The following is a 24,540-nucleotide window of genomic DNA, read 5'->3' on the forward strand; positions in this document are numbered from 1 at the left end:
TCCTGCATCAGCCTCTTGAGTAGCTGGGACTACAGGTGCGTGTCACCACACCCGGCTAATTTTTGTATCTTTAGTAGAGACGGGGTTTCACTCTGTTGGCCAGGCTCGTCTCGAACTCCTGACCTCAAGCGATCTGCCCACCTTGGCCTCCCAAAGTGCTGGGATTACAGGTGTGAGCCACTGTGCCCAGCGTAGTACATGACTTTTGCACATGCTCTTCTCTTGTCTCTTTGCCTGAATAGCTATTTATGTGTCCTTCAAATACCTGTCCAAGTGTCACTTCTTCGGGGAAGTCTTCTCTGACCTTTGACCTTCCTGACCATGTCACATACCCTATTAAAAACTCTCATGGATTACCTGGGTGTGGTGGCATGTGCCTGTACTCCTAGCTGCTTGGGAGGCTTAGGTGAGAGGATCACTTGAGCCTGGGAGCTGGAGGCTGCAGTAGAGCCATGATCACATCACTGCACTCTAGCCTGGATGACAGAGCAAGACGCTGTCTAAAAACATTTTATATATATATATATATATATATATATATATATATATATATATATATATATAAATTGCCGAGCCTGGTGGCTCATGCCTGTAATCCCAGCACTTTGGGAGGCCAAGGCGGGCGGATCACCTGAGGTCAGGAGTTCAAGACCAGCCTGGCTGACATGGCGAAATCCCGTTTCTACTAAAAATACAAAAATTAGCCGGGCATGGTGGCACGTGTCTGTAATCCCAGCTCCTCGGGAGGTTGAGGCAGGAGAAGCGCTTGAACCCGGGAGGCAGAGGTTGCAGTGAGCCGAGATCGTGCCACTGCACTCCAGCCTGGGTGACAAAGGGAGACTCTACCTCAAAAAAAAAATGTATAAAATAAATAAATAAATAAATAGCTCTCACAGAGCATGTGTTTGTGTGACTGTTCAAGAAATATCTGGCTTCCCTGAAGCTCCGTGAAGGACAGGACTTTAATTTAGGTCATAATTCTCTCCCCTGTTCCTGACTGTGTCTTGCATAATAATATGTTAAATTTCATTAATTTAACATATTAAATTAGGCCTGCTTCACCAGGATGATCCATGTCATGAGCCTCAACTGTTTTGCTGCTGAGTTTACTAAAATTGCATTTAGGATTTAGCGTTTGTATATAAGTGACACTGGCTGGGAATTTTCATTTTTTAGGCCTATATCTGCCATGGGTCAGTCAGGAAACAGAAACCACATCAGTCACTTAAACAAAAATTAATATAAAGGATCTTGATCTAGGAAAGACTCAAAAGAGAACTCTAGGGTAGCAAAGGAAGGCTGAGTGAGCAAAGGAAGAGGCTGGAATTATTAAAACTTAGAAACATCGAGGACGGGACTGGGACCCAGACCTCAGGGGGAGAGCGCGCCATCCCCTGCTGCAAGGAACTGCTGCAGTCAAGATGTAGGAAGCAGATGGGGAGGAGCAAGTCTATTTTCCCTTCTCCCGACTTACAGTCTCTATCTAGCTCCCCCTACTGGCAGAGCCTAGCAGAGAGCAGCTGGCAAAGCAGAAATGTTATGCAGAGTCCCAGCCCTGGCAAGGACCAGTTTGGAACTGGGAGACTAACGTACTATCTGGCACAAGGTCTTAGAAAAATAATCTTTTCCTACATGTACCATAGATTGTTACAATTTATATAATCCCAGTTTCTCCCCTTATTAGGTGTGTATTTTTTGGATGAGTTTTTAAAATTTCTACTCTCTGTTTACTCATCTACAATAAAAGAGCAATAATCCTGTACCTATCTCATAGTGTTATTATTTGCAAGTTTCAAATAAATTCTCTGAGAAACACAGCAGTTTTGGGTGCTTTCACTTTTGGAAGGTCTTTTACAGATTGTTCTCCACTGTCATTAGTGCTTAATTTGTTGTTGCATCAACTTAAGTCACATTTATTATTTTTATAAAGAACCATCATGTGTTTACCTTATCCAGAGTCAAGAAGACTAAGCCCACCTCAAACTTAACATGTCTAGAGTTGAATTCTTAATCCCTGTGCACAACCTTTACCTTATTTCCCTGCACAGTTGTCCTTATCTCAGTAAAGGGCAATGTCAACCAACTCATTATTCAACCAGAAACCTTGGAGTCATGCTTGATTTTTTAAAAAAAGTTTATTTATGTATGTATTTATTTATTTTAATTTTATTTTTTTTGAGATGAAGTCTCTTGCTTTTGTCACCCAAGCTGGAGTGCAATGGTGCAATCTCCGCTCACAGCAACCTCCATCTCCAGAGTTCAAGCAATTCTCCTGCCTCAGCCTCCTGAGTAGCTGGGATTACAGGTGTCCGCCACCACACCTGGATAATTTCTGTGTTTTTTTTTTTTTTTTTTTGAGATGGAGTCTCGCTCTGTAGCCCAGGCTGGAGTGCAGTGGCCGGATCTCAGCTCACTGCAAGCTCCACCTCCCGGGTTCACGCCATTCTCCTGCCTCAGCCTCCCGAGTAGCTGGGACTACAGGCGCTTGCCACCTCGCCTGGCTAGTTTTTTGTATTTTTTTTTTTAGTAGAGACAGGGTTTCACTGTGTTAGCCAGGATGGTCTCGATCTCCTGACCTCGTGATCTACCCGTCTCGGCCTCCCAAAGTGCTGGGATTACAGGCTTGAGCCACCGCGCCCGGCCAATTTTTGTGTTTTTTTAGTAGAGACAAGGTTTCACCATGTTGGCCTGGCTGGTCTCGAACTCCTGACCTCAGGCCATCCACCCACCTCAGCCTCCCAAAGTGCTGGAATTACAGGTGTGAGCCACCAAGCCCGGCCAAAAAGTTTATTTTTTAATGATTATGCATGTTGTGAGTCATCAGCCATCCAATTATAAGTGCCTGTTTCATCGAAGTCCTTCAGAATGATTTCTTAAAATTTAAATCACAAATGGCAGTATAACTTTTCTTTCTTTTTCTTTTTTTTTTGAGACAGAATCTTGCACTGTCGCCTGGGCTAGAGTTCAGTGTCACCATCTCAGCTCACTGCAACCTCCACCTCCCAGGTTCAAGCGATTCTGCTTGCCTCAGCCTCCCAAGTAGGTGGGATTACAGGCACCCACCACCATGCCCGGCTAATTTTTTTGTATTTTCAGTAGAGACAGGATTTCACTATTTTGGCCAGGCTGGTCTCGAACTCCTGACCTTGTGATCTGCCCACCTCAGTCTCCCAAAGTGCTAGGATTACAGGCATGAGTCACTGCGCCTGACCAATATTTCTTTCTAGAATAGTCTTTACATTTCTTTCTTTTTCTTTTTTTGCCATTTTGATCTAGAGGTGTTTAGTGATTTTTTAACTGTTAAAGATACAAACAAATCTATTAGTATTTGGTGAATGTGGGTTTTCCTTTTTAGCAATTTCTTTTGATTCTACCTCTAAAATGTATCTTGAGAGCCCTCCAATTCCTTCCATCTTCGTGGCCACCAGCCCAGTCCCAGCCACCATTAACTTTCACCTGATCAGAGCCACAGGCTCCTACCTGGTCTTCCCACCACCACTCATGAATATTCCAATCAATTTCTCATAAAACATCAAGGGATAGTTGATTAATATTCTTCTCTTCATTAACTCTTCTTATGCCTTTCCATTGTACCTTGAATGAAGTCCAAACTCCTTATCATAGTCTCTAAGGCCTTACGTGATTGGACTCCTGCTTACATCTCAGGGACGTTTCATATCAAACTTCCCTTTGCTCACTGTGCACCAAGAACATTCTGATCTTTCAGATCACTGAGCTTGCCCATTTTTATTCCACCTCAGGGTCTTTGAACTTACTGTTCTCTTTCAGCCTCTCCACAACCCCAACCCCATCCCTCCTTCTCTTCCTTTGAGTCTCAGTTTAAATGTCATTTTCCCGGGGAGACCTTTGTCAACCACCCTATCTAAGTCAGTTGATGGCCTTCCCTATTACTTTCTAGGCTAATTTCATACTCCACTTTCTTCGTAGTACTTATCACACTGCATAAATTTTCTTTGTTTATTTACTTTTGTCAGTATTCCTTGCTAGAAAGTAAGTGCCAAAATTCTAGAATCTTTTGTGTCTTGTTCATGGTCTTTTTTTTTTTTTTTTTTTTTTGAGACGGAGTCTCGCTCTGCCGTTCAGGCTGGAGTGCAGTGGCCGGATCTCAGCTCACTGCAAGCTCCACCTCCCGGGTTCCCGCCATTCTCCTGCCTCAGCCTCCCGAGTAGCTGGGACTACAGGCGCCCGCCACCACGCCCGGCTAGTTTTTTGTATTTTTTAGTAGAGATGGGGTTTCACCGTGTTAGTCAGGATGGTCTCGATCTCCTGACCTCGTGATCCGCCCGTCTCGGCCTCCCAAAGTGCTGGGATTACAGGCTTGAGCCACCGCGCCCGGCCTTGTTCATGGTCTTGAACCTATTATCTGGCATGGTGTTTGTCCCATAGCAGGTACTCAACACCCCCCTCCATCTGGCAGGCTGGAAATTGAGCAGGGAGAATGAGGGAAGACTGTTTCAGGTGGCCGAGATGATGGTCTGGCTGCTCTTCCTACCCAGGCATGGGCAAAGCCCAAGTCCTACAGGTGGGGAATGCGTCAGCTTGGGCTCATGTACTTACGGTTCTTTTTTTCCACTGGGGGCGGGGAGGAACTACAAGATGTCAGAGGAAGCTGACCAGAGTCACCAGAGTGACCAGAGTCACCTATACAAGTTCCCTTTGCTGCCAAATGAATAAAAGGAAAAAGAAGATTGCAGCCGGGCACGGTGGTTTATGTCTGTAATCCCAGCACTTTGGGAGGCTGAGGTGGGTGGGTCACCTGAAGTCAGGAATTCGGGACCAGCCTGGCCAACACGGTGAAACCCTGTCTCTACCAAAAATACAAAAAAAAAAAAAAAAAAAAAAAAAAAAAAAGAGCCAGGCATGGTGGTACAAGCCTGTAGTCCTAGCTACTCAGAAGGCTGAGGCAGAAGAATTGATTGGGCCCAGGAGGCAGAGGTTGCAGTGAGCCGAGATTGCGCCAATGCACTCCAACCTAGGCCAGAGTGAGACTCCGTCTCAAAAAAAAAAAAAAAAAAAAAAAAAGATTACTAACATCTTTAGGAGACATGTAGAACGTAAGCTGTAGAGGATTATGGATGGACTTGGAAACTAGTTTGCAGACTACTGTGGTAATCCAGCAAGGATGTGCTTTGGGTGGGGTAGCAGCAGCAGAGATATAAGAAGTGGTTGAATTTGAGATGTACCAGAAAGATCTTGTAACGATGTTATGTCATTCTTAGTTTGATTTTTGTTCTGTGAACTGAGGACCCCCATCCACTCTGCCCTGATTGTCTATTTACATTCTCTGAGGTTTATATATCTATGGGACTCTTGAGTAAGTTTCTGTTTTCTTTTTTTTTTTCTTCCTTCTTCTTCTTCTTTTTTTTTTTTTTTTTTGAGACAGGATCTCATTCTGTTGCCCAGGCTGGAGTGCATTGGTGTGATCATGGCTCACTGCAGCCTTGACCTCCTAGGCTCAGGGGATGGACCTGCCTCAGCCTCCCTAGTTAGTAGCTGGGACTACAGGTGCATGCACCACACCTGGCTAATTTTTGTATTTTTTTGTAGAGACAGAGTTTCGCCATGTTGCCCAGGTTGGTCTTGAACTCTTGGGCTCAAGTGATCCTCCCGCCTCTGCCTCCCAAAGTGCTGAGATTAAAATCGTTAGGCACCACGCCCAGCCGGGCAAGTTTCTTAAAACCTCCAAGGCTTAGGGTACTCATCTGTAAATTGCAGCAATTTTGTGGTGTGGATTTCCTGGCAATACCAATGGGTAGCTTGGGAGTTTAGGTCTCCCCCGAATAATCTTCGCTGGATGTGCTTATTCTTAAATATAGACAACTGACATCTTCTCAATATTTTGAAATTGCTGTGCAAACACAAATTCAAACAGATAGCTATTTCTAGACACTACATGGAAATTTAGAAGCAGCTATTGTGTGGATATGAAGAAAGTTATTTTAACACAACTTAAATCAACTAGCCTAGTGCTCTGATAGGCACTGGAAAATATGACTTTCTAACACTTTCACCTTATTAATTATTGAAGAAATAATTAAAATGAAAACCAGAATTAATTTCTCACCCAAATTAAAAAAGATAGAAAACAAAACAAAATGAACAACTACAGAAACCCATGGGACCTTTGAGGCTTTGGTGAAATGACCACTCAGACAATGTTGATGGGTGTGTAAACTGGTAGGAAAGCCTTTGTGTGGGTTGGTAATGTGTATTGGTCCTCAATTATATTCACACCTTTTGATCCAATTGCTCTGCTTCATGAGAATGTTATATGGAATAATCCTAAAGTTGGAGAGACCTTTATGCTTATGAAGGATTTTTTGTTCATTTTCTCTGGACTGTGAACCATTTATTTCCAAAGTATAAATAAATTTGCTATCTGAGAAAAGATGCTGCCCAGGTGATGAGGGCCCCAGCCTCTCCAGGTCCCCTTCCCAATTGCTCTGCAGTCCAAACCCAGTCCCCTTAGAAAGCTGCTAAGCCTCAGAAATGAGTCTTGGCTGTCAGAGTCTGGGAAATAGTTGAGAAGAACCAGCCCACTCCCGTCTGCTGCTGCGATTCTAGCACAGCTTGGGCCCAGTTCTGGCCAGGTCCCAAGCTGGCCTGGTGCTCACCCTCTCTGTTTGACCATGTTCCAAAGGGAGGGGCAGAAGCTACAAGTCCCTGACCTGGCCACACCACATGGCCATGCCCGGGTGACTCCCGGTCCACTGCTCCCAGCTGCCATGAAGAGCCAGCCATCCAGGTCCCCTGAGCTACTGCCAAGTGTTAGTTGAGAGTGGCCTGCTTTCAAGCTGCTCCCCTTGGCTGGTCACTGCTGCCTCTGGGCCAAAAAGTACTCCTCCTCGGCATTGTCATCTTACTCCTGCTGGCTGCTTCAGAGCAGTGGCTCCAGGTGGGAACTGGAGCCTAGCCTCTTCAAGGGTTCAGAGCTGTCATCACCTCTGGAGTGCAGGGCTTTGAGGATATTCCTGAGAGGCAGAGCAGGAATTCCAGCCAGTTCAGGTGGCTGATCTGATCACCCAGCAAAGTGCCGACTTCCTTCCAAATGCCAGCAATGGAGGCAGTGAGGCTGGAGGGTCTGGAGATCAGGAGGAACTCAGAGAAGTCCAAACTGAAGGTGAGAAGCCCACCAAGGAAGAGGCTCCCAAGTGCCCCAGGAGCAGCCCTGTGTCCTGGAAATGAAAGATTTCCCCCAACGTGGACAAATGGTGACTTTCACATACAGCAAAGAGAGGGAAGAGCCCCAGAAACATGAGTGGTTGCAGGTGGAACATGCTGTCGATGGAGTCCTGGAAGCCAAGATCAGCCTTCTGCTGGAATGTCTGCGTGAGGGTTCAGCGAATGCCACCAATGAACAAGGTCCCCAGCACCAAGGTGAAGCCCTCCACATTGGACTGTGTGGACTTGAAGGTGAACATGAAGAGACCCCCGGCGATGAGGAGGATCACAAGGACCAGTGCCATTGCAACTCCTCCAGCTTGAAGATCAGAGAGAAGATTGAAGATGAAGAGGACAGCTAAAGATTTGGTTATTGTGAAGCTCCAGTTGGACAACCCCATGTCAAGTGCTGTTGCCAGTGCTGTGGGAGCCACTCTTCTGAGGTAGTAGGTCCATCTCAACACCACAAGGGTCTTGTGGCTGGATCATTCAACTAGCGCCCTTCATTGTGGAAGGCGATGCCTGCCAGTGCAGAAGCATAGTCAACACTGCCTTCCACACAAAGGTCACAAGAGGGCCCATCTCCCTATCCATGGAAGCTGCTACGCCCTAGCTCCTGGATCAGTGTGAGCAGGCACCTCTCTTAAAGACAGTTTGTAGGAAGAGCCGATTGAGGTAGCCTATGATTTTCAACAAGAACATCACCTAGCTAGAGAAGTCTTCTTCACCTCCATGATTCAGAACCATCAGCAGAGCCCCAGGCAGAGTTCTCACCAAAGGGGCTGGTAGCCTGAGCCAACCCCTTCAGCAGTTAACTGGGTGCAGGGCGCACAGGTCCCCAGGTCTGCTCTGACTGGGATGCCTACTTTTAAAGGTTGATTACATCATATACCTAATTTTTCAACAACAGCAAAGGAATTATAGTTCATTTGCCAGATTAAATGGACTATTACCCAGCCATTAAACATGGTAACATATACGAAAATACATGTTTTTTTTTTTTTTTTTTTTTTTTTTTTTTTTTTTAAAAGAGACAGAGTCTTGATCTGTCGTCCAGGCTAGAGTACAGTGGCACGATCTTGGCTCACTGCAACTTCCTTCTCCTGGATTCAAGCAATTCTCCTGCCTCAGCCTCCCGAATAGCTGAGATTACAGGCACATGCCACAACACTTGGCTAGTTTTTGTATTTTTAGGAGACGGGGTTTCGCTATGTTGACCAGGCTGGTCTTGAACTCTTGACCTCAAGTGACCCGCCTGCCTCGGCCTCCCAAAATGCTGGGATTATAGGTGTGAGCCACTGTGCCTGGCCGAAAATATACTTGTTTAATACAAATTAAAAAGCGGGCTGCAAAACTGTCCATATGTATTAATTATAACCATATAGAGAAATCTGGGCAGATAAAAAGATTGGGAATAGACCAGGCACCGTGGCTTACACTTGTAATCTCAGCACTTTGGGAGGCTGAGGCGGGCAGATCACTTGAGGTCAGGAGTTCGAGACCAGCCTGGCCAACGTGGTAAAACCCTGTCTCTACTAAAAATACAAAAAATTAGCCGGGTATGGTGGTGGGCGCCTGTAATCCCGGCTAGTTGGGAGGCTGAGGTAGGAGAATCGCTTGAACCCAGGAGGCGGAGGTTGCAGTGAGCTGAGATTACACCATTGCATTCCAGGCTGAGCAACAAGAGTGAAACTTCGTCTCAAAAAACTTAAAAAAAAAATTGGAAATAAAAATACTAAAAAAGCTTATAGTAGTTATATTTAGGTAGTATAATTATGGGTGACATGTCTTCTTCTTTCTAACATTCTGAGTTTCCCTAATGATTTTGCATTAATAGAAATGATTGGTGTAGTATGCATCACTCACATATCCGGAGTGAGTGCTGGCTGTTGGCTAGAGTGATGAAGGTGACTGTGTTACATGTCTCTGGAAGGGCATCCTGGCCTTGTCCACAAGGTGATGACGGCATGGGTCCCAGGAAAGTGCAAGCACTTTCTTTTTTTTAAATTATAGTTTTTAGCCAGGTGCAGTGGCTCACGCTTGTAATCCCAGCACTTTGGGAGGCTGAGGCGGCCGGATCACTTGAGGTCAGGAGTTTGAGACCAGACTGGCCAACATGGCAAAACTCTGTCTCTACTAAAAATAAAAAAATTAGCCAGGCGTGGTGGCACACGCCTATAATCTCAGCTACTGGGGAGACTGAAGCAGGAGAATCGCTAGAACCCGGGAAGCGGAGGTTGCAGTAAACTAGGATTGCATCACTGCACTCCAGTGTGGGCGACAGTGAGACTTTGTCTCAAATAAATAAATAAAAAATAAATAAATTATAATTTTAGTGCTTAAATCATTCTTTATATATGTGTAATATATATATATACCCTTTTTTTTTTTTTTTTTGAGACGCAGTTTTGCTCTTGTTGCCCAGGCTGGAATGCAATGGTGCGATCTTGGCTCACAGCAACCTCCACCTTCCAGGTTCAAGCGATTCTCCTGCCTCAAGCCTCCCGAGTAGGTGGAATTGCAGACATGCGCCACCATGCCCGGCTAATTTTGTGTTTTTAGTAGACACAAGGTTTCTCCATGTTGGTCAGGCTGGTCTCAAACTTCTGACCTCAGGTGATCCGCCTGCCTCGGCCTCCCAAAGTGTTGGGATTACAGGCGTGAGCCGCTGTGCCAGGCCTATATGTATAATAAATTATATCTTACTCAGAAAAATGCATAAAATGTTTTGTTTTACATTTAAATAAACATCATATAAAGTTCTTTAGACTGGAGGCTCACAGTAATGAACAGACATTGGGCATTTCATAGTTTCCCTGTGGTGCTCTACCCTGACTTAATTTGCCTTCTGTCATCAGAGGTGACCACTATCTATCATTCTGTGAATACTTTTTATGGCTTTACTATCCACTATTTATCACCAAGCAGTGTTTCACTTAATGTTGCCTCTTTTGCACTTTCCATGAAAGGAAGTAAATGGATTGGCATCTCTTTGTTTCTTTCCCCCTAGTATATTTCACACCCGCTGGTGTCTGAGTCTTGGACAACCCAATTTGCTCATCCATTCCATTTATTATAGTCTTTGGCTTCCTTTGATTTTATGTTCTTCTCTTATGAAAAATGTTGCTCGAATCATACTCAAGTTTGCAAGTGCCTATACATAACAATTTTTCTACATTAGAGAAAATTTGTTGGGTTGTAGGTTCTGGGAAACTTCAAGATTACCAGAAATTTCTAATACAGTGTATGAGTTGACCCTTCCACCATTCTTGCACATGTGTCTATTTATTCCATATAATTGGCAACATTGGAATGATCTAATGTTTTAATGAATTATTTTTGTCTATCTCATGTTTGTGAAATGGGATCATCTTGTGTTTTTATTTTGGTTTTTACTAATTAACTGTGAGGTTAATAAATTTTCATGTATAGTCTTTGAACTTCTGTGAAACAGTTTCCAGTCAACGTCTTACGTTTAGTTCATTTGTTTGTTAGTTTCTCCCAATTTCGTTATATACTCTTATTATTTCTGTGAAGGTTTGCTGTGGACCTGTTTTCAACTCATTAAATAAAAAGGAGTCCTATTGCTGGATCATAGTGTATAGTGTCTTTATTACTGTAGTGCAAGCACTTTCCAAGTGTCATGTTTGTTATTTCCCCATTGTCCAAAGCAAGTCACTTGGACAAGCTCAAGAATCAGAGTGAAGAGAACCCCCCAAGGCAGGGATATAGGGAGGGGAATGATGGCACCCATTTTGAAAACAATCTATTGCAGTTATCATAGACCATAGTAGCTGCTCAGAATCAGGATGATTTAGGCTAGGAAATAAATAAAAACGGCCAGCCCATGGCTTCTGCGTCCCTCTAAGAAAAAGTTCAAAGTCCTTAGCTCTAATACATGACTACCTGCTACGTGTTATCTCACTATATGCCTTCTCCCCACTTCAAAACTATACAGAATGGGCACACTGAGCTTTTTTTTACGGGGAATGCACCTTGCTATTTCACACCCTGTATCATTGCTCCTGCTGCTTCAACTGGAATATAATCCTCCACTCTGAGTCTCACAAACTAACCCACCATTGATCTTTGAAAATCTTTAGAGACACAACAGGATTTACCTCCTCAAAGAAGCCTACTCTCTGCTTTGGATAGAATTAAACATTCATTTCTTTGGAAGTTATAGAGCCACATGAAGTTATTTTTGTTTTAGTTTTTTGAGACAGAGTCTTGCTCTGTCACCCAGGCTGGAGTGCAGCGGCGTGATTGCAGCTCACTGCAGTCTCCACCTCTTAGGCTCAAGCGATCCTCCCTCCACAACCTCCCGAGTAGCTGGGACCACAGGCACGCGCCACCATGCCTGGCTAAATTTTTATTTTTAACATCTTGCTATGTTGCCCAGGCTGGTCTCGAACTCCTGGGCTCAAGTAATCCTCCCGCCTCGACCTCCCAAGGTTCTAGGCTTGCAGGTGTGAGCCTTAGTGCTGGCCCAGATTTTTGATTTTGCACCTAAATAACTTTAGTGCTCATTTGTTAACATGCCCATCTCCCTTTTGGTAGACTTTAAGATCCTCAAAGATAGGCACTATATCTTTCTTATATTCATATTTTCCTTCCTTCCTTTTTTCCTTCCTTCCTTCCTTCCTGCCTGCTTGCCTACCTGCCTGCCTGCCTGCCTTCCTAGATGGAATCTCGCTCTGTCATCCGGGCTAGAGTGCAGTAGCATGATCTTGGCTCACTGCAACCTCTGCCTCCCGGGTTCAAGCAATTCTCCTGCCTCAGCCTCCTGAGTAGCTGGGATTATAGGCGCCCACTACCACGCCTGGCTAATTTTTGTATTTTTCATAGAGACGGGGTTTCACCATATTGGTCAGGTTGGTCTTGAACTTCTGACCTTAGGAGATCTGCCCACCTCAGCCTCCCAAAGTGCTGGGATTACAGGCGTGAGCCATTGTGCCCTGGCTTTCTCTTCTCTTTCTCTTTCTTTCTCTCTTCCTTCCTTCCTTCCTCTCTTTCTCTTTCCTTCCTTCCTTCCTTCCTTCCTTCCTTCCTTCCTTCCTTCCTTCCTTCCTTCCTTTCTTTTTCTTTCTTTCTTTCTTTCTTTCTTTCTTTCTTTCTTTCTTTCTTTCTTTCTTTCTTTCTTTCTTTCTTTCTTTCTTTCTTTCCTTTCTTCTTTCCTTCTTTCTCTTTCTTCTTTCCCTCTTTCTTTCTTTTCTTTCTTTTTTTCCTTTCTTTCTTCTCTCTCTCTCTCTCTCTTTCTTTCGACAGTCTTGCTCTGTCACCCAGGCTACAGTGTGGTGGTACAATCTCGGTTCATTGCAGCCACGACTGCCCAGGCTCAAGCGATCCTCCTGCCTCAGCCTCCCGAGTAGCTGGAACTACAGGCATGCACCACCATACCTGGCTAATATTTTGTATTTTTAGTAGGGTTGGGGTTTCGCCATGTTGCCCAAGTAGTCTGGAATACCTGGGCTCAAGTGATCCTCTCACCTCAGCCTTCTAAAGTGCTGGGATTACAGGCATGACCCACTGGGTGCAGACTTATATTCATATTTCTAGAGTCTGGTAGCTGGCAATTGTTGGATGAATGTTGTGATAAATTGTTTAAATATACATATTTTAAGATATGGGGTCTTACCAAGTTGCCCAGACTGGTGACAAACTCTTGGGCTCAAGCGATTCTCCTGCCTTAGCCTCCTGAGTAGCTAGGATTACAGACACAAGCCAACACTCCTGAGTTTAACACACATTTTTCAGTCACTAGAAAAACCAGGCATTTTCATCTGTACATTTACTATTTAAACATTTTTCTCATGGGATAATTTAATCACTAGTGAAATTACGCATGTTTCCATATACATATTCATATTTGTATTTGTCTCATGGGATAAAAATTTACTTTTATTTCCATAAGTTATACATAATTGTAGGATCGTGTGTATGAAGAGACCAAAACATATCTTCAAATTGCATATACGTTTATTTACTTTGCTATAACCAGGTACTATGAACTCTCACCTGGTTTCCTTAGCTCTCGTGGAGGTCTTGTCTTTTCTTTTCCTTCCTTCCTTCCTTCCTTCCTTCCTTCCTTCCTTCCTTCCTTCCTTCCTTCCTTCCTTTCCTTCCTTTCTTTCTCTTTCCCCTTCCTTCTTTCCTTCCTTCCTTCCTTCCTTCCTTCCTTCCTTCCTTCCTTCCTTCCTTCCTTCCTTCTTTCCTTTCTCTCTCTCTCTCTCTCTCTTTTTGACAGGGTCTTGCTCTCATCCAGGCTGGAGTGCAGTGGTGTGAGCTCTGCTCACTGCGATCTCCGCCTCCTGGGTTCAAATGATTCTCCTGCCTCAGCCTCCCAAGTAGCTGGGATTACAGGCACTTACCACCATGGCAGAGCTAATTTTTGTATTTTTAATAGAGACAGGGCTTCGCCATATTGGCCAGGCTGGTCTCGAACTCTGGACCTCAGGTGATCCACCGACCTCGACCTCCCAAAGTGCTGGGATTACAGGTGTGAGCCACTGCACCCGGCCCATATTTTCACTCGTGGATAGTTGTTCAAATTGATGTTTTGGCAGAGGTGGTGGTGGGGCAGTCATTGGAGAGTCCTATTCCACCATCTTGCTCCAACTTCCCCCATTTTATTTGCTTTGTGAAACAACAAGCTTGAAATACTGAAAATTTTATAGCAAACTTTGTGAGAAAGAAACCTACTACTACTTAACACTGAAAATAGAAATATATAGCTTTGGGCCAGGAGCAGTGGCTCACTCCTGTAATCCTAGCAATTTGGGAGGCTGAGGTGGGTGGATCAGCTGAGGTCAGGAGTTCAAGACCAGGCTGGCCAACATGGTGAAGCCCTGTCTCTACTAAAAATACAAAAATTAGCCAGGCATGGTGGCAGGTGCCTGTAATCCCAGCTACTCGGGAGGCTGAGTCAGGAAAATCGCTTGAGCCTGGGAGGCGGAGGTTGCAGTGAGCCAAGATCATGCCACTGCACTCTAGCCTGGGCAACAGAGTGAGACTCTGTCTCAAAAAAAAAAAAATATATATATATGTATATATGTGTGTGTATATATATATATATATATAGCTTTGCAGCCCTAACAGAAACAAAACTCAGCTTGACATATTAAATGTAGAAATCACTATGTAGGTAGAAAATCTTAAACTTTGTCAAGTTTCTTTAGAATGGGCACCCATTAAGAGTTATAACAACATTTAAATTCAGAAAATCAATCATCTCAAAAAATTTTAACAGTTCAAGTATTTTTCATAATTATGTTTGTGAAAGAAATGAAAATGTAAAGCCCAGGAAGCAGGGTGATACTATTGCTAGTTATAATTTCTATTTTTAACACCCTAAATTTCTTAGTTCTCATTTCTTCTTGCATTTCAGCTTGTGGTTGGCTTTGCAAAGCTAACATTTTCTTTGGTGACAGTTTTTAAAACATAAGCCAGAAGACTGGTCAGGAGCTTCTCCATTCCATAAAACATCTGAGAACTTTAAAAAAAAAAAAAAAAAAGGTATTTCAATTGGACTAAGAAGATAAAGTAATGTGATATTTTGATAGGTGCTTATTTTTGTTTTGTTTGTTTTTAACTTCTAGACCTATCCCAATGTTTTCCAGGATCCTCAGAACATACGGGTGGCCTTTTCTTTTAAAAATATATATAAACCTGGTCGAGTGTGGTGGCCTATGCCTGTAATCAGACTGAGATGGGAGGATTGCTTGAGCCCAGGAATTTGAGACCATTCTGGGCAGCATAGTGGGACCCTGTCTCTACAAAAAATAAAAAATTAGCCCAACATGGTGGCACATGCCTGTGGTCCCAGCTACTTGAGAGGCTGTGGCAGGAGGATCACTTGAGCCTGGGAGTTTGAGACTGCAGTGAGCTATGATCACGGTACTGCACTCCAGCCTGGGTGACAGAGCAAGATACTGTCTCTAAGAAAAAAAAAAGTTGGGGGAGGGCAGTGTTTCTTTTATTACAGTCTCTTTCAGCAGGAAAACAAAAGCTTTCCCAGAAGCGTCCTAGGAGATTTCCTCCCTTCATCTTCTTGGCCAGTGTTGGGTAACGTGGCCATTATTAGATGCAGGGGGTCTGGGAAAGCGGATAAGAGGAGTAGAATAGCTAATGTCAGAGTGTTTCCCAAATAAAATGGGAGTTGTATCAATAAACAGAAGGTTTGTGGAGGAGGTGGGGATGAGATGGCAGTTAGGCAGGCAAAGTACATCACCTGCCATGATGCAATATTCGTGTAGCTAAAAACTTGTAATGCAGTTAGATAGAATGAATATGTTCTAGTGTTCCATAGCACAGCAGGGTGACTGTAGTTAATGATATAGTGTGGATATTTGTTCCCACACAAATCTCATGTGGAATTGTAATCCCCAATGCTGGAAGTGGGGCCAGTGGGAGGTGATTGGATCATGGGGGCAGAGTCCTCATGAACGGCTTAGGCCATCCCCTTCATGATCTGGTTGTTTTAAAGCATGTGACTGACCGGGTGCAGTGGCTCATGCCTGTAATCCCAGCACTTTGGGAGGCTGAGACAGGTGGATTGCCTGAGCTCAGGAGTTCAAGACCAGCCTGGGTAACATGGTGAAACCCCATCTCTATTAAAATCCAAAAAAATTAGCCAGGTGTACTGGTATGTGCCTGTATCTCAGCTACTCGGGAGGCTGAGGCAGGAGAATTGTTTGAACCTGGAAGATGGAGGTTGCAGTGAGGCAAGATCGTACCACTGCACTCCAGCCTGGGCGACAGAGTGAGACTCCTTCTCCAAGAAAATAAAAAAGCATGTGGCAACTCTCTCCCGATTCTCTCTTGCTTGCTCCTGCTTTTGCTATGTGACATGCTTGTTTCCCCTTCACCATCTGCCATGATTGAAAGCTCCCTGAGGCTTCACTGGAAGCCAAGTAGATGCCAGCACCATGCTTCCTGCAGAACTGTGAGCCAATAAAACCTTTTTCCTAGTCTCAGGTATTTCTTTATAGCAATGCAAGAACAGCCTAATGCAGTTAACAGTAATTTATTTTATACTTCAAAATAGCTAGAAGAGATTTGAAGTGTTCCCAATACAAAGAAATGATAAATATTTGAGGTGATTCACATCCTGATTTGATCATTACACGTTGTATGCATGTATCAAAATATCATGGACCTATCCCATAAATAAGTGCAATTATTGTGTATCAGTAAAAATGTTTTGCTTGGGCTTGGTGGCTTATGCCTGTAATTTCAGCACTTTGGGAGGCTGGGGCTGGTGATTCACTTGAGTGCAGGAATTTGGGACCAGCTTGAGTAACATGGTGTAAAAGTCCCCACAAAAATTACAAAAATTAGCTGAGCGTGATAGCATGCACCCAGGTACTCAGGAGGCTGAGGTGGGAGGATCACTTGAGCCCAGGAGGTGGAGGATGCAGTGAGCAAAAATCTCACCACTGCACTCCAGCCTGGGTGACAGAGCAAGACCCTGTCTCAAAAAAGTTTTAATGGTAAATTACATTTGAATATCAGTCAAAATGGTGACAGCAATTTTTCTATAGTCCCTTACTACTAAAGTGGGATCCCTGGTGAGCAGAATGGGTGTACCCTGAAAGCGTTAGAAATGCAGAATCAGGGTCCACCCTCAACCTACTGAATTAGAATTTGCAGTTTAACAAGAAGTCCAGGTGATTCCTATGCATATTAAGGTTTGAGATGCTCTAGCTGAGGTGACTCAGTACAATATGCCTAAAATACTCTAGATCAAGCAATTTGCTATTGTGAAATAGGAACAAATTGGCATCAGTACTCGCAAACACAGAAAATAAAAGTCCAAATATAAGAACAGTGGACAAAAATCAGAAAACTTTGAAATGCTGTAAATGTGAGCATAATGCAATAGATGCAGGAGAAGAAAAGATATTTTTTTTCGGTCAAGTGGAATGAGACTTACCTGATGGCCATTGTATCACACCCTAATGTCATATTTATGATTACATTCAGTAATATTAAGTTTCTTACAGCATATAAAAGTGCCATTTAATAAGTCTTCACCAGCAAAGATGGAATAAGCAAGCATTCAAACTGATTAATCCTTAAGTACAAAGATGAAGCTGGTGTCACCAGTGATAGACAACATGAAAGTTAGATGAACTGCTGTAAACCTACCTCATAAGACCATGACTTCCTCTCTGTAAGATTTTAATTCTTTATTGAAACACTTTGTAGTGGATGAAAGTGAAGTTTTCTCATTTATCTCTTAATGAGCTCTTACAGTACAGTATATTTTATGCCAATCATTCTAAAGTCTTTTAAGACTCATTGATTATTAATTATTAATTATTGATTATGCTTGTTGCCTCAGCCTCATTTTGTGAGAATAGAAATACTAATGATTTTCAATGTTGCCCCAGGCTGGAGTTCATTTAAAAGCAAATACATTGTTTTTTTTTTTTAAACATTATTTATTAATAGACCATAGTCTCTAGTGGTCATGCTTGTGGTGAAACTGCTTATAGTACATACATACCCCAAAGTTGGAAGTAAAAAGCTAGAGTCAACATTTTACTTTGGGAAGCTTGTACCAATTTATGTGAGCAAGCATATTTGCTTTTTAACAGTGAAATTGGACCAGCATAGAAAGCTATTTTGGCTAAATGTATTGCTTGAATTGATCTGTTTCATCACAGAACTCTTCCAGGCAGCAAACTTGGAGAAGTGCTTCTTTAAGGGAAATTAATTCAGGTCGTAAAAAAAAAAAGGGCAGAGAGAAGGCATTAAAAACAGACACTTCATGAAAGAAGACACAGGAATGTCCAAGAAGTACATGTAACAGTGCTCATCACTGTTAGTCATTGAGGAAATGGAATTAAAACCCAGTTGAGATACCACTATGTGGCTAAAATTTTGAAAAGCTGACAATGCCAAGTAATGGCAAGAATGTGGAGCAACTGGAATTTTCTTGAACTGCTGGTAGGAGCTTAAAATGGTACAACATGGATCACCTGAGGTCAGGAGTTTGAGACTAGCCTGGTCAACATGGCAAAACCCCGTCTCCACTAAAAATACAAAAATTAGCCATGCGTGGTGGTGGGCACCTGTAATCCCAGCTACTTGGGAGGCTGAGGCAGGAGAATCACTTGAACCCAGGAGGTAGAGGTTGCAGTGAGCTGAGTTCTATGGTGCCACTGCACTCCAGCCTGGGTAACAGAGCAAGACTCTGTCTCAAAAAAAAAAAAAAAAAAAAAAAGTACAACAATTTTTTGTCAGTTTCTTATAAAGTTATACATACATCTACCCTAGGACCCATGAATTCCATGCCTAGGTATTTTCTCATGAGTCATGAAACCATTTGTTTAAAAAAACAAAAACAAAAACAAAAAAACAGAAAACAAACAAACAAACAACCCTGCACAAAAATGTTCAGTAGCAACTTTCTTCCTAAGAGCCCCAAACTGAAAACAACTCAAATATCCATCAGCAGGAGGATTAATAATCAAATAGCAGTATATTGATACAATGGAATACTACTGAGTAATGAAAAGCAAATCAATAGGACACATGCAGCAACATGAATGAGTCTCAGAAACATCATGTTGAATGAAAAAAGCCATTCTGTCAGAGTCCACGTAAGTGAAATTCTAGAACAAGCAAAACTAACCTATAGTGATAAAATCCAGAAAGTAATTGGAGGGATTTGCAGGGGTGGGGAAGGTAGGTACGTGGGGATTGACTGGAAAGAGGCAAAAGGGACCTCTAAGATGGAAGAAATAGTCTATGTCGGCCTGGCCCAGCGGTTCACGCCTGTAATCCCAGCACTTTGGGAGGCCAAGGCAGGTGGAACACTTGAGCCCAGGAGTTTGAGACCAGTCTGGGCAACATGGTGAAACTCGTTTCTACAAAAAATACAAAAAATTAGCCAGGCATGGTAGTATGCACATAGTCCCAGCTACTCTGGAGGCTGAGGTGGGAGGATCACTTAAGCCCAGGAGGCAGAGGTTGCAGTGAGCTATGATGGTGCTGCTGCACTCCAGCTTGGGCGACAGAGCAAGACCCCGTCTCAGAAAACGAAAAATGAAATATTCTGCCTTGATTTTGGTATCGGTTACACAAGTACATAATTGCCAAGACCCATAGAACTGTATACTTAAGATCTATGTAGGCCAGGTGCAGTGGCTCATGCCTGTAATGCTAGCACTTTAGGAGGCTGAGGTGGGCGGATCACTTGAGGTCAAGAGTTTGAGACGAGCCTGGGCAACATGGGGAAACCCTGTCTCTACAAAAAATACAAAAATTATCTGGGTATGGTGGCATGCACCTGTGGTCCCACCTACTCAGGAGGCTGAGGTGGGAGGATCAATTGAGCTTGGGAGGTCAAGGCTGCATGAGCCGTGTTCACACCACTGCACTGAAGCCTGGGTGACAGAGTGAAACTCTGTTTCCAAACCAACCAACCAACCAACCAACCAACCAAAACAAAAACTATATGTTTTATATCAATTATATTTTAATTTTAAAAGTAAGATCCCCCCTTTTCTCCCCACCCTACTGAAGAGGATGTCTGCCCAGACAACCTAACTAGTGCAAAAAATTCTGTTTCAGGCTAAGTCCCTCTAGGTAAGACATAAGCTCTGCTGGACTTGAACTCCAGGTGGGAATTAACCAACATGCACTATGGCTCTATCCTATCTGAACCTGATGATCCTGTGGTTTAACTAACTTACTCTGGTGTTTTAGTAAAAGCTGCCTTTCCTACCTCAATTTTTATTATCCTTTTCTGTCTTAGCGTTTCTGGTCTTTTGACTACAAACATTTGTTGATAAGGCATGATATATATGAAAATTTGTTGTCTTTTTTGAGACTTATTCCATCTATTTTTAAAAAAATAAACCACAATGGTGTGTTTGACTTTTCTTTTCTTTCTTTCTTTCTTTCTTTCTTTCTTTCTTTCTTTCTTTCTTTCTTTCTTTCTTTCTTTCTTTCTTTCTTTCTTTCTTTCTTTCTTTCTTTCTCTTTCTTTCTTTCCTTCCTTCTTTCTTTCTTTCTTTTGAGACGGAGTTTCACACTTGTTGCTCAGGCTGGAGTGCAATGGCATGATCTTGGCTCACGACAATCTCCACCTCCTGGGTTCAAGCGATTCTTCTGCCTCAGCCTCCCGAGTAGCTGGGATCGCAGACATGTGCCACCACATCCAGCTAATTTTGTATTTTTAGTAGAGACTGGGTTTCTCCACATTGGTCAGGCTGGTCTTGAACTCCCGACCTCAGGTGATCCGCCCGCCTTGGCCTCCCAAAGTGCTAGGATTACAGGCGTGAGCCACCGTGCCCAGCCCTTTTCTTTCTTTTTTTTTTAGAGACTGTGTCTCACTCTGTTGCCCTGGCTGGAGTGCATTGGTGCCATCATAGCTCACTGCAGCCTCAACCTCCCAGGGCTCAAGTGATCCTCCCACCTCAGCCTCCTGAGTAGCTGGGACCACAGGCATGCGCCACCACACCCAGTTAACTTTTTTTGTTTGTTTTAGTAGAGATGAGTTCTCTCTATGTTGCCCAGACTGGTCTCAAACTGCTAGGCTCAAGCGATCCTCCCTCCTTGGCCTCCCAAAATGCTGGGATTACAGGCATGAGCCATCGTGTTTGGCCATGTTTTACTTTTCTAACTGCCAAATTTGATCCAGTGCAGTTACTTAATTAGATTAGATTACTATTTATATTAAACTCAAATAACGATTAAATTGAAAAATTTCATGACAAGAGCTCACAAATGAAATCAGCCGAAGTCAACTAGTGCTTGCCTTAACCTATCCTTGGCTGTGTATGCTGCCTCATCATCAATGGGCATACCAGGCTGAGCTGACAGATGAATGACCCCTGTTAATGGAGTACAGATAGTTCACAGAAGCCAAATGTGATCAGCAGCACTTGCAAATGTCTCTTTTTCAATGCTGCCGCATGGCAAGAACACAGGTGGTGTCCTCGAGAGGTCTCCCTCTATGGTGTTTGACCACAGCACACTCTTCATCTGCAGCTTCAGAATCCAAGGTCTATCCAGATGACAGGATATTTAAAAAAAAAACTTTAAAAATAGAGATATAACATACATACAGTTGTGGCAGCTAGTCAGCAAAGATGGCTCCAATCTTCATGTTGTGGCAGTCCCCTCCCGCATTGAGTCAGGCTTGCCCATGACTTGAGTTAAACAAGAGAATGTGGCAGAAGTGACCCTGGGCCAGTTCTGGGCCGGGCTTTTAGAAGCATTGGTAGGTTCCACTTCCTTTCTCTTGCAACACTTGTTTTTGGGAGCCCTGTCAGTTTGGATCCTCCAAGAAACAAACACCAAGACTGAATTATATGTGCAAGAGATTTATTAGGGGAAATGCTACTGAAGGATAAAGGGCCCCCCGGCCAAATGCACCAATCATTAGGTTGGTGCAAAATTAATTGAGGTTTTTGCCATTACTTTCAATGGCAAGAGCCACAATTACTTTTGCATCAACCGAATACATACAGCTCAATGAATGGTTACATATACAAATCTATATATAACGATCACTCAGGGCTGAACGTGGTGGCTCACACCTGTAATCCTGGCACTTTGGGAGGCCAATGCAGGTGGATCACCTTAAGTCAGGAGTTCAAGACCAGCCTGGCCAACGTGGTGAAACCCCGTCTCTATCAAAAATACAAAAATTAGCCAGGTGTGGTGGTGCATGCCTGTGGTCCCAGCTACTCAGGAGGCTGAGGCATGAGAATTGCTTGAATCTGGGAGACGGAGGTTGCAGTGAGCTGAGATCGTGCCACTGCACTCCAGTCGGGGGGACAGAGTGAGACTCCATTAAAAAAAAATCAATCAGATCAAGATGTAGAACATTTACAACAACCTAGAATGCTCCCTCATGGCTCCCTCCCCAGTCAATGCCACTCCCTGACATAGAGGTAGCCACTCTTCTGAGTTCTATTGCCATACATTAGTTTTACACATTCTGGAACTTCACTTAAATGGAATGATACAGTACATACTTTTTAGTGTCTGTCTTCTTTCACTTATTGTTATGTCTGTGACTCATCCACATGGTTGGGTGCAACAGGAATTTGTTCTTTTTTTTTTTTTTTAACAAATAGGCACCACATACACTGTACTACATGAAGAAGATAGGTGGGTCGGAGTGCAGTGGTGTTTACAACGACGTGATCACAATCAGTTATGGATGTCTTTGCACCACCACGCCCAGCTAATTTTTGTATTTGTAGTAGAGACGGAGTTTCACCATGTTGGTCAGGATGGTCTCTATCTCTTAACCTCGTGATCTGCCTGCCTCAGCCTCCAAAAGTGCTGGGATTACAGGTGTGAGCCACCTGTTGTGGGATGGCATATGTTTAGCTTCGTCAAACTGATTGAGTATTTTGTAAACAGATTTCTATTTAGTTTAATAAATGATAACGACAACTCAGGGGCATTTAAGTAAGAGCCCCCCTGCTTACTTGTGTTTCTCACCCACTTGACTTAATACTCCATGGTGGCATGAATCACATCTATCTTCTTTTAAAAACTTTTTATTTTTATTTGTTTATTTTTAATTTTTTTTCAGCTAGTCAAAATGAAGCAGTGGGAGTGGAGAAAGAACAAAGACATCCATAGCTGATCTTCTTCATGTAGTGCAGGGTATGTGGTGCCTATTTGTTGGAAAAACAAAGAGTATAGGCCAGGTATGGTGGCTCATGACTGTAATTCCAGCACTTTGGGAGGAAAAAGTGGGAGGATTGCTTGAGCCTAGGAGTTTGAGACAAGCCTGGGCAGCAAAGTGAGATCTTGTCTCTACAAAAATATTTTAAAATAAGCAGGATGGTGGTGTGTGCTCTTAGTCCCATCCACCAGGGAGGCTGAGGTAGGAGACTTGCTCAAGCCTGGGAGGTCGAGGTTGCAGTGAACGTGATTGTGCCACTGACCTCCAGCCTAAGCGACAGAGTGAGACCATGTCTCAAAAAAAAAAAAAAAAAAAAGTATAAATAAGGTGTCATTGTTTAACACTGAGAAATATATACTTCTGACTGGATTTTAGGTACTATGGTGAGCAAATGGAGGAAAAGACTGATTTTTTTTTTCCTGGACCTTCCAAAGGTATTATTTATAATCATTTTTTCCCAGAAGTGACAGTATTTATAACCATTTGACTATACGTGTATGAATAGGGATTTTATAAACTTTCTACTGGATTTCCTTATTGTGGAGACACGTCCAGAGTAAAATGATTAAGTCCTTAGAGTAGGGCTGTTTAATAATTAAGTCCTTAGAGTAGGGCTGTTTAATAGTTAAGTCTTTAGAGTAGGGCTGTTTAATCTGAAGTTTGTGGATGGATTTTGTGAGGGCCTGAAATTGCATGCAAGATTTTATGTGCAAATAGATATGTCACTCAGGATCCTTGACTGCAAGTGGCAGAAGCTCAGCTAGGATTCACTTATGTAACAAAGGGGTTTCATGGCAGGGTCTTGGTTTGGCTCATGTAGTTCAAGGAAGACAGGCACAGCCACGCCTAGGCCACAAACTTGGGGTTAAGCCCAGAACTTGGACTAAAAACAGAAACCAAAAAACAAAGACGAAGACAAAAACAAAACAAAATAAAATCTGGGGGTGCCTCATGCCCTGCTGGCTTGGGGACATCTGGTTGGCAGAATCCAAAGCACATCTGAAACCCAAGTTTCAGGAGAACCTAGAAAATGTAGTTTTTAGCTTTCCAATTTCTGCAGGACAGGAAGCACCCTAAAATAATGTAATAGATCATAGGATTCTTTCTTTCTCTCTCTCTTCCTTCCTTCCTTCCTTCCTTCCTTCCTTCCTTCCTTCCTTCCTTCCTTCCTTCCTTCCTTCCTTCCTTCCTTCCTTCCTCTCTCTCTCTCTCTCTCTCCTTTTGACAGAGTTTCACTCTTGTTGCCCAGGCTGGAATGCAATGGCACGATCTTGGCTCACTGCAACTTCTGCCTCCCGGGTTCAAGCAATTCTCCTGCCTCAACCTCTCGAGGAGCTGGGATTATAGGCACGCACCACCATGCCCTATTAATTTTTTGTATTTTTAGTAAAGATAGGGTTTCACCAAGTTGGCCAGGCTGGTCTCGAACTCCTGACCTCAGATAATTTGCCCGCCTCGGCCTCTCAAAGTGCTGAGATTACAGGTGTGAGCCACTGCACCCGGCCATGGGATTCTTTCTTTAAGACCCCAAAAAGGTCCTCAAAAATCCTTCTCAACCTAACACCGTACCATCAATGGTGCAAAGTTGGATCTATCAGTGAAATCTATTTGTCATCCCTGTGCCATTTCATGTTGCTCCCAGATCTCTTACTTTTTTTAAAGAAAAATATATGCAAAACTTAGAAATAGGCAAAATG

At 43.2% G+C, this 24,540-nt stretch overlaps 1 pseudogene; it reads right to left on the reverse strand.

Moving 5' to 3' along the window:
• Positions 1–6,832: 6,832 nt before the first annotated feature.
• On the reverse strand, positions 6,833–9,151 carry LOC126946823 (solute carrier family 35 member C2-like; annotated as a pseudogene).
• Between the last annotated feature and the right edge of the window lie 15,389 nt (positions 9,152–24,540).

Source organism: Macaca thibetana, chromosome X, assembly GCF_024542745.1.
Source record: "Macaca thibetana thibetana isolate TM-01 chromosome X, ASM2454274v1, whole genome shotgun sequence".
Classification (NCBI taxonomy): Eukaryota; Metazoa; Chordata; class Mammalia; order Primates; family Cercopithecidae; genus Macaca; species Macaca thibetana.